Source organism: Rhinatrema bivittatum, unplaced genomic scaffold, assembly GCF_901001135.1.
Source record: "Rhinatrema bivittatum unplaced genomic scaffold, aRhiBiv1.1, whole genome shotgun sequence".
NCBI classification, from domain to species: Eukaryota; Metazoa; Chordata; class Amphibia; order Gymnophiona; family Rhinatrematidae; genus Rhinatrema; species Rhinatrema bivittatum.
The window spans coordinates 99,301-110,407 of record NW_021820842.1 but is presented as its reverse complement, the minus strand read 5'-3'; positions in this window follow the sequence as shown (position 1 = coordinate 110,407).

Below are 11,107 nucleotides of genomic sequence, written 5' to 3'. Positions count from 1 at the left end.
CTTGATTTCCGGTCACCCTGAGATTTCTGTGCATTAGTGTGGGGGGAGCAGGGAGAGTGAGGGAACCTTCTCCTTCCTCTCTCACACAAGTTCTTTTTATGCTCATACATACGCTCACATACACATAGATGCTCTCTCAATCATTCGCATGCTCTTATCCACACGCCCGCTCTCACACTTACTCTTTCACACATACAACACACTCCCTCTTATACATACACATTCTCTCAGGCACACGCATAGAAGCTCTCTCTCTCTCACACACACATGCAGATGTTCTCACATACATAGATGCGCTCTCTCAGGCAACCCATGTTCTATCACATGCACAACCACACATGCTGTCCATCAGGTTCGGTCTCCCCTTTCTGAGGTGGTGGTGAGAGGGATGAGCTCAGCAGGCAGATGGTCTCTTCTTTCCTCCTGCCACTGTTGGCCTGTGCGCCATTGGGAACCACAAAGTCTTTTCTCTTCCTCCTGCCCAGGCCTGGTGCTCGCAGGTGCGGGGGGGGGGGGGGGGCCCCCCATTTCACCGTCGGCCCTTTTCTTTCTTTTTCAGCCTTCCCCCCCCCCCCCCCTTCCGTGCCGGTCCCATGGTAGTAAAAAAAATTGCTGGGCTAGCATTTCCTTTGTGCTGATCTTGCGATGAGATCAGCATAAAAGAAGGCCAAGCCCCACGATTTTTGACTACTGCGGGACCGGCACAGGAGACAGAGCAGCAGCTGAAAGGCCTCCCTCCTGCTCCCGGTCGCGTGATGCACGGGCCTCTTCTCGTCTTCGCCGCTGGTGAGGAGGTCCTCTGGCGGCCCTCTTCTTTCTTTTTCAGTCCACCCTGCCCCCCCCCCCAACTTGTGCCAAGCCCGTGATATTCCAAAATCATGGGGCTAGCACATCTAGCTAAATATGTAGCAGGAGGCAGGGGGAGGCAGCCACTGAGCGTTTTGGAGGGCACTTTTTGCTGCTCCAAAAGTTTGTCGCCTGAAGCGGCCGCCTCACCCTGCCTCATTATAGAACCGCCCCGCCTCTGAATCTCGGTAGTTAGCCTTATAACTTATATGGCTAACTTGCTCCGCGCATGATCCGCCCAGTACACGTCCACTTTTTCTGCACGTAACATTTAGTTATATAAGGGACTTACATGGCTAAGCGGCAGTCGCTGAATGTAGGCGCATATCCAGCGGTGGCTACTTAGCCGCTTAAAAACCGCTAATCCAGCTAAATAGCGCTAAATGCGCTTTGAATATCGGCCCTCTATCTTTCGGCAACACTTTAAGTATAAAACTAATTCCCTCTGCGGGCAGAAGATTCAGGTCTTCCCCGATATTTCCAGGGAAACTCAGGAAAGAAGGAAGCTATTTTTTTCGAGCGGAGACTTCCTTCTTCCTGAAATTTCCCTGCATGTCTGAAGTGGTTTAATGAAAGAATACGTTTATTTTTGTTGACCCACCTTCTCCTGGAAACCTTTCTATCAGTCAAGGAGCAGGATAGTTAAGCGCTATTGGGTTAGGTGGTACCACTTGGACTGTTCCTTAATACTCCCCTGTTTTTCTTTGTTATAAATGAGGACTTGTGAACTCAAACATTGCTCTCCGCTTCAACAACAAGGCACCACGGGGAACTGGATTCAACAGCAATCAACGAGGGCCCTGACTTTTACGGTGTGGGAAACTGATAAGCATGGGGGTAACCTACAGGGGCACAGCAGATATTACTATAACCTTGCTGGGCAGACTGGATGGACCATTTGGTCCTTTTCTGCCATCATTTCTATGTTTCTATACACATGTTCTTTTTTTTTTTTTTATTGCCTATATTGTTTGCCTCAATGTTTTCATTGCTTGGATATTTTGACTGCATGTATATGTGATAAAATTCATAAATAATTAAAAAAAAAATAGAGCCATGCTTTGTGGGTCAATAAAACTTTGTCAAGTTTGGGCACTGTTTGGGAGTGGTGCTCACCAGGCAAAGCAAAAAGGAGCAAACCAGGAGGCCAGCACAGCTTATCTATAGCATCTAATTGAAACCAAGTTTATCATAGCAGCCGTGTTTGCTTTTAGGAGATCCTATGCTGACAGGAAAGGAAAACAGGAGGTCCTCATCCTGGGGAAAGCACTAGAGGGGAGTTTTTGCAGTATTGGCTGCAGGAACAGGGAAAGAGCGGGTGTGCGCAGCTGAGCTGCACAGCCTAGAGAGTTCCTCAGGTCTGAACAGAAATTGTCTGAATTAAGAAGTTGTTTGGTGAAAAAGTGCTTTTTTGATTGCCTGAGGAAAAAGAATTGTGTATTAGTTCAAAGCCTGGGATGACTGCATGTGAATTTGGTCTCCAGATAAAGTAAACATGAGTAGCACATGGAAAATAATCATTGCACCAGGATTAGAGTTTGCTTGACACGGAGTGTGAACGTAAAAAAATGTCTTTGGCGGTAAGAAAAAGTCAAAGTGGGAAGCAAAGATTTTTTTTTCCCTATTTTTTTGGGGGAATCATTGTCTGCTATTGCACACAGAAGTATTTGGTACTAAAAAGAGTGTTCCAGCAAAAAAAGGTTGAACACTAACAATTTTGGGCTCCCTTTGGAAGAGAGCATTCTGGGAGGTCTCCTATAGTGCTTGTTTCCTTGTTGCAAATTTGGTTTTTTTTCCCCTGTACACTGAATATACAGACTGCAGACCCTTGTAGCGTGTTTCAAGTTGCACTCAGTTTGTAGAGAGCTGGCAGAAATCATGACCCACGGGTGCTTCTAGAAAAATTAAGATAAGCTTGGGGTTGCCAGTGGCTGCATGACAGAGCGCTGGAAAGAAGCAGAGGGATGTAGAGTGAGAGAGTGCCTTTACAAGTTATACCAAATTCCTTTCTTTGGAGAAAATCTTCAAAGTACTTGTGCAGTTTAACTGGGAAATACCAGAGAGAGAAAAGAAAAAAAGACAGTGATTACACTGCTTTTATTGTTTTATTTCACATCTAGCTAGTTGAACTCAATTCAGCAGGGCTCCTGATTTATGTTGGCAACATTCAAACACAGCTTTCTTGCGGATGATTGGCGCGAGTAGCAGAGCAGGGTTTTGCCTCCTTTCATTTCTGTATAGTTAGGGAGTAGGTACCATAAAGAGAAGACGACGTAAGATTCTACTGGGACAATATTATGGCATTCCAGCGATCGCTGTATCCAGAGGAGGAACAGCAGCTGCAGAGAGAAACAGGACAGAGTTCTCTCTAGGTTTTTGTCTGGCCAGACTACAGAAACAGTCTACCTGTGCTGATACTACAGATTAACTGGGTCATTCATCAAACTGTGCCGGTATTTGCGTGCGCTAGGGCCTTATCACACGCGATACTGGCCGCATCGAAGTGGTGCAATGCAAATTATGGGAAAGGGAGGAGTGTGGGCATGGTTTGGGTGCATTGCGGGCGTAATGTTTTCTACGCCTTTTCCCATGGCACTATGGGTGCGAAACTGTGCAGGCTGGCCGCAACCGCGGCAGGCAAAAACGCACCACCGCCATGCGGCCGGCTGCACAATTTTGCCCCTTGCCCCTTTCTGTCTTGCGGCTCGTCATTCTGCTATAAATAAAGCTGAATGATGAATCTAGGCCTAAGGCCTACAGAAAGCACAGTTTAATAATAATGACTATTGATAGAGCCATAGACTGGATGAACCAAAATATTTTTTGTCAAATTTATATTTACCTGGAGAGTTTACAGAAATCAAAATCCTGAAAAAAAAAAGAGAGACTGAAAGAATTCATCTTTTTAATGTTGCGGTCTCGGTCGCCACGCTGGCGCCCGAGGCCTTACCTTCCTCCCGAGTCCCGGGGAGCTGCCGCGTGCTGCCGCGTTCCGCGGCCTCAGGACCCCGGCCGCTGCTTTCCGGGGAGCTGCCGCGTTCCGCGGGCCTGCAGGGCCTTCGGGCGCCATGCGCCGGCTCTCACGCTGCCGCTGGCGTGCCCTCACGGCCAGTCCCGCCCCCAGGCGCGCGCGCGCGACTGTCCTCCACTTTTAAAGGGACCAGCGCGGGAAAACCCGGCTTCTCCCTTCTCTGACGTCAGACGCTGCAGGGCTATTTAAGCCCTGCAGTCCCTTCCCTTCTTTGCCTTGCAACGAGGTTCACTACTTCCTGTAGTTCTCAGTTGCGTTCCTGGATTGCCTGTTACCTGCCTGACTCCGCTTTGCCTGACTCCGCTTTGCCTGTTACCTGCCTTGACCTCGGATTGCCTGACTTCGCCTGCCTGCTGCCTGCCTTGACCACGGTTTGCCTGACTCCGCCTGCCTGCTACCTGCCTTGACTCCGGTTCGTTAGGTTCGACCTGCTTGTCTTCAGCCTGCCTTGACCTCGGTCCGTGTTCCCGTCCTCTGCTTGCTCGCTGCCTGCCCAGACTCCAGACCGGACTCCACTCCTGGGTTTCTTCGTTCTCACCTAAGTCCCAGCGGTCCGGGTCCCTACGGGCTTCTCCTGGGGGGATCTCGGACTTCCAGGGCGAAGTCTCCTAAGTCCTAGCAACCCGGGCTCCCACAGCTCCTCTGGAGGAGTCTCGGGTTTCCAGGTGAAGATCCTCTTGCCCAGAGGGAGTTCTGCCTACCGACTGTTCCCTCGGTCCGGTCGGCCCAAGGATCCACATCCGGGTTTTCGCCAGCACAACATTTAACACTGAAATATCACTAAGGATCTTAAATTTTGCAACCAAATAAGATAAGACACAAGATATTTACCTGTTTTATGGGGAAGGACTTTGAGTTGAAGTGCACTTTGAAAGTCTTGAACTAAAGTGAGAAAGCAACTAAAGAGAGTTTTTTGTGGAACACTTTTACGGATGAATTTTAAAAGACCTACGTGTGCCAAAGACGGGCGATACACGTGTGCATCATCTGCCCATATCTCCTAGTACGCGAGTAATAAAGTATTTTTCATAAAAGGGGCGGAGCATGGGCATTCCAGGAAATATGAATGAAACCAGCGCATAAGCATTTACGCACACCAGCACATGCCGGGGTCCCTATCCGCGTAACTTTACTTCTGCTATAGATGGTGTGTAAGTCATGAAACAAAAAAAACTAGGCTAGTCAGCGGGGTTTTAAGGGTCAGGGTTAATAGGGTAAAAGGCAGGCAACTTAGCTAGGGGATTTGGGAAGTCCTCTCCTTTACTGGGGCAAACTGGGAACAAACCGGGGAAACAGCTAATTGCGTCGGCTTGCGTATCTACTAAAATCCCCCCCCTTACACGATCGAGGCAGCGTTTGCGCACACACGCGCGCTTCAATGTAAACTTGTGCGCGTATAGCCGATTTTAAAACAGGCGTGCATATATGCGTGAATGTGATAAAATGGCTGCGTTCATGTGCGGGAGCTGGCAAACGCGCACACATGGGCTCCTACGCGCAGGTTTTAAAATTCAACCTTTTACTGCTTGGTACAATTCAGTAGTATTACTGATAATTGCCTTGCATTGTTTGATTTCTGTTTATTCATTGTGATATATGTTACCAAATATTGGATGTCAATCGCTAGAGTTTGTTTTATTAAAGTTACTTCACCTTAAAATAAAAGAACATAAGAACATAAGAAATTGCCATACTGGGTCAGGCCAAGGGTCCATCAAGCCCAGCATCCTGTTTCCAACGGTGGCCAATCCAAGTCACAAGTGCCTGGCAGGATCCCAAACATTAGACAGATTGCTTAATAATTACCGTAATAGCAGTTTCTGGATTTAATTATTGAAGTGTTACAATAACAAATTGGCAATCTTCCAACCAAAATTTACCAGGCTCTTGTTTCCCTCCAGGAAAGTAGATCAGGTGGGTTTTCAGGCTCCTTTCATCTACAGAACCGGATAGGGAAAAGGAGTTCTTGGTTTGTGGCAGCCAGGGAGAAAATAAATCTCGGGAAAACCTCTCAAATTAACGAGCAATGCATTTCCCCTCAGTGCCGTGTGCAGGAGGGATTTTTTTCTGCCCCTCTGGGTGTTACAGTGTTCTCAGATGCATCCCATCTGCCCCCTTGGCTTTGTCCAACTCCAGATTTGCTAATTACACTCAATCAGACCTGGGGTTGTACCTATGCTCCCTCCTGCATTAAACCCTCTTTTCAAGGGCTTCACGGATCCAATCCCTGCTGAGCACTGAGGCTACTGTTGCAGGGTTGGGGTGGGACACGGGCTCTGTGAGGGCTGGATTTACTAATACCACTGGGATCTTTGAATCCCGCAGTAACAGGGGGTGGGGGGGGTGGTCCTGCGCTAGCCAGCAGCGATCGCACCTCCGCAGTGCGATCGCTGCCGGCATCGTGCCAAATAACTACACCATAAAAAGGTGCAGTTATTCAGCACGAAACTGGCAGTGATAAAGGTGCCTACCTTTCACTGTTGGCGAAGTCTTCGCGGTGTCGGCCCCGCTGCCGCCCCAACTCCTCCTCTTCCGGGGCTGACGCCAGCCCGACTCCGCCCCAATCTTGGTATCGCATGCGATAAGGGGTTTTTCGCGTGCAAAACGTTCCCTTATCACGTGCGATCCGCATAGAAAGTGACCCCCTGAGTTTGTGGGGCTGATTTCCTCATGGCTCCTGGAATCACCCGGGATTCTTATTCTGAGGGACTTCAACACTGATGCAGATTTGCAGGTCCTTGGGAAATCTCAGATTCTTTTAATTGGATTGTCTGCCTCAATTATGGCCCCTAACTCAGAAAGCAGGGTTATGTTTTAGATTTTTATTTTTATTTTTTTAATTTTAGTTGTGATAATTTTTTGTCTGTTTCTGATATATCAGTTTACCCTATTTATTAGTCAAACCACTTCTGAATTAAGTTTGGTGCCCTTTCCTGTTTGATGGCCATAGGGAAAATAGGGTGGCTAAAATCAGAAAAACGGTTTGTCCTGATTATTTTCTTGCCGGACTCAAGGATGCACGCGCAGAATATAGCGGCCTCTTGGGGATCTCGTTACCAGTTGGAATTTTAATAGGATTCAAACTTTCAATTCGATAACTTCCGAGAAGGTGCGACAGATAAGGCAAGCCCTCTGCTTGATATAATGACGACTTGAGAGAGATTAAGCGTGTGAACTGACTTTTGGTAAAGCTGTGGTGAAATCTTAATTAGAGGGAGATAAGGTGAAGTGCACACTTTTGGCCGCATTCAGCAGGATGGGGTGCGATTTTCAAATAGGACAATCTGGCTGCACTAATCATCAATACCGATATACATGTCTTTGAAAACTGTCCTTTTTATATCTGTGAAAGAAATGCTTATTATATGGAGCCCTTGCCATTAAAAATGCTGGTGTGGCATGCCTGTGAATAACTGATGGGACCCCCAGCACTCAGCGTACCCAAGGTCCCTTTAAGTACCCTTACTGAATTCATTTAATCTGGAAGGAGACCAATCCCTGGAAGGACCAGGGCTCTCAGATCCCAATATCCCAACCAAAGGAGCAGGAATAGGACTCCTTCCATTAGGAAACTTTTAGCTGAGAGCAGGTTACCAGAGCTCTTCCTGCCAGAGACCTCATCATGTGAACATTGCTACTATGTCAGTAACTATGAAGATCAACATCATGGTTTGCCACCTTCCAACGGCTTTGAAGTTATCTAGAGACTTTATCTATACACCTGAAATTCATCGAATAACCCAACTGTAAAAGGAGGCCTGTTTGTGTTCATCTGTCTTGCTTGCGTAACAGGCTCAGCCACTGTCTGAACCGCCCTTCCTGTGTGTGGCTTCAATCCTGAGGGATGGGAGGCTCTGAAATTCTATCCTTCTGCATTCTGCGTTGTGGTCACTTTTATAGCCTTTCCACCCGCAGTCCAGTCCACCCTTTGCATGACCGACTTTAAAAGGTCTCGCACAGCTTACCCAATCGCCCTGGTATTTGCCTGGGAGATAACACATTACAATTATGAATATACTAGCTTACACCCGTAGAAATTCCTTGGAGGTTCCTATGAATTACCCTCTCCCCTCCTAGCCCTAAAAATAGTTTGCCTTCCCAGTCTGAGCCCAGGACAGCCTGCTCAGCCCCATCACAGCCTACCCTAAACGCTTCAATGGGAGCCGCACAGCCTGCATCCCCCTCCCCCGCCCGGCTCCAGGCCAAGCAATACTACAGCCATCCAGAGGGTCCTATTTATTGCCATCATCCCTCTAGCCCCCCCCCCCCAACAGCCACAGCCCAGCCTGCCCCCCACCCCTGCAGACCTAGCCCCAGTACAACCCACTTTCCCCTACCTCCCCCCCCCCCCCAGCCTAACCTTCAGAGATTCTCTGCAAGGCAGGAGCTGTTTGCACAGGGTACACAAATACAACCTCACCAACTAGCAGACCATCATGTACGTGGCACTCAGTGCAAAACGCTGGAGAGCCCCCTATCTGGACTACTGTGTGCATCTTAATTTTGTTCAATCGTTAGCAATTTAAAATTTCTAAGAAAGTAGGGATGTTCACACTAATCTAAAGTTTATTTTATATGTGTCTGTCAGTGATCCTCCAATTAATCTGCTTATAACTATGTGGTTACATACCTTATTGACTTTCATTTTAAAATAATTCTCTGTTACTGTATCAATTAAACTTGATCCTCCTTCCCCTCCCTTCCCTCTCTTTCAAATTCCCACTTTTCTTTCTTCCTTTGCTCCTCCTCCACCTCAGTCCTTCCATCCCATCCACCTTCTATTCATCTGCACCTCCCCCCCCCCCCCCCCCCCCCCCCGAGACCCTTTCCCCATCTCTGTCCTCAGAATTCCCTTCTCTCGGTCCTCCCCATCCATCTCTCCTAGATCACTTCACCGCCCCTAATCTCTGTTCCTCTCCTTTCTTCCCTGCACCCATCACCAAGATCCCTATTCCCCAAAACAGGAGCACAATACGTTATCTAAACCTAAAATAAATATGTTACCACCAAGCTTTCTAACAATCCGCACAGCTACCAAAACCAGTCAGGCCATTCTTTAAAACCGGCAGCTCCCAGATGCTCACTGAATTATAGCTTTCAACCATCGTCACTCCATGCAGGATGCCCCAGTACGTTCTTACAAGCCCAGTTTAGCTCTACCACTTTCTATTGGGGACCATAACCATCGCTCTGTGCAATTAACCTCAATACCTCTTTAGAAGCCGGATGTAGTCGTACCATTGTTAGGATCGGTTATCTTTGTGCCTTGCATAGTACAGGAGGAAATGCACTTTTTCTTTCTCAAATGTTATTCTGCATGCAGAGCCTAGGGTTTCTATTTCAGGTTTTATTTGCAAGTTCCTGTTTCTAATATGCGGTTACTTATTCTGTATTTGTTGAGAGCCTGTCTGTGTTCTGCATGTGTGGCAGTGGTAAGGTACAAAAACTGTGTGCACAACAATGTGGGAACAGGTTAGCACCTCTGGATGGAAATGAAATGGCAATTATGAAGGCATTAGCTATTACCCCCTAATGCAGAGAGGAGCCCTGGCTTAACGTGATTTCTTAGGGCTAGAAATTTTATTTCTGGTCATAGGTGGAGTAAAGTTTCCAGGACTATATTTAGTCTCTGGGCAAAAGCTGGTGCCAGGACCTGTATTTGGGATTTATCCGCTGAAAACATTTTCTGTGCTCATAAATCATATTTGCTGCACATAAAATGTGCTTTCTTTGCAGAAGATATATTTTCTGTTTATACATCGTGAGCACAGTTTAAGGGTACGACATGAGTTACTTGGGATTTATAACTCAGAAAACATTGTGTACATAAATCTTGTTTTTATATGCACTAAGCATTTGTTTCTGCACACTTTCCTGTGAGCATAGTTTTTTTGTAAACTCCCGATTCATTAGCATACCAATAACTTACTGCGGCAGGTGTTAAGGTCGACCAAAACGATGTGGGGTCTCTATCAGAAGACTTATGAGGAGAGGCTGAAGGATCTGAATATATATGTCCTAAAAGAGAAGAGGTGCAGGGGAGATAGGATACAGACCTGCAGATACCTGAAAGGTTTTAATAATGCACCAATTTCAAACCTTTTCTATTGGAAAGGAAACTGTAGAACTAGAGGTCACGATATGAAACTTCAGGGGGGACGATTCAGAAACATCATCAGGAAATATTTCTTTACAGGTCGATCCAGTAAAGTGTGCTCCGTCGGAGCGCACTGTCACCCTGCTCTGGACGCGTGTTTTCCCTTACCCCTTATTCAGTAAGGGGAGGAAAACACGCGGCCCACCCGCGGCACCTAATAGCGCCCTCAACATGCAAATGCATGTTGATGGCCCTATTAGGTATTCCCGAGCGATCCAGTAAGTAAAATGTGCAGCCAAGCCGCACATTTTACTCTAAGAAATTAGCGCCGCCCAAAGGTCGGCGCTAATTTCTTCCGGCGCCAGGGAAGTGCACAGAAAAGCAGTAAAAACTGCTTTTCTGTGCACCCTCCGACTTAATATCATAGCGATATTAAGTCGGAGGTCCCCAAAAGTAAAAAAAAGTAAAAAAAAAAAAAAATAAATTTTGAATTCGGCCCGCGGCTGTCGGGCTGAAAACCGGACGCTCAATTTTGCCGGCGTCCGGTTTCCGAGCCCGTGGCTGTCAGCGGGCTCGAGAACCGACGCCGGCAAAATTGAGCGTCGGCTGTCAAACCCGCTGACAGCCCCCACTCCAGGCCAAAAGGAGGCGCTAGGGACGCGCTAGTGTCCCTAGCGCCTCCTTTTCCTCGTTTGCACCGCGTTGCCTAATTTAAATACTGGATCGCGCGCGCCGGGAGAGCGGGCGTTAGTCCGCTCTCCCACGGACTTTACTGGATCGGGCTGTAAGGGAGAGGATGATGGATGCCTGGAATGCCCTCCCAGAAGAAGTGGTTATGACAAACTCTAAACGGATTAAAAAAGGCTATGGAATAAACACTGTGGATACCTAGAGTTAGAAATTAAGAAAAGGGCGCATGAGGGGTAACCAGCACGGAGCGGCAGCTGTTAGCCCTAACACAAGGCATGGGGGGGGGGGATTACTATCCTTAACCAATTAGCATTCATGATTTTGAAGCAACTGCAGTATCTTCTCTGCTTCAACGGCAGGGAAGGGGGGGGGAGGGGGGGATTCAGATGACAACCAACACTGGGCCCTGACTTTTACAGTCTAGGGTACTGAAACGCAGACAT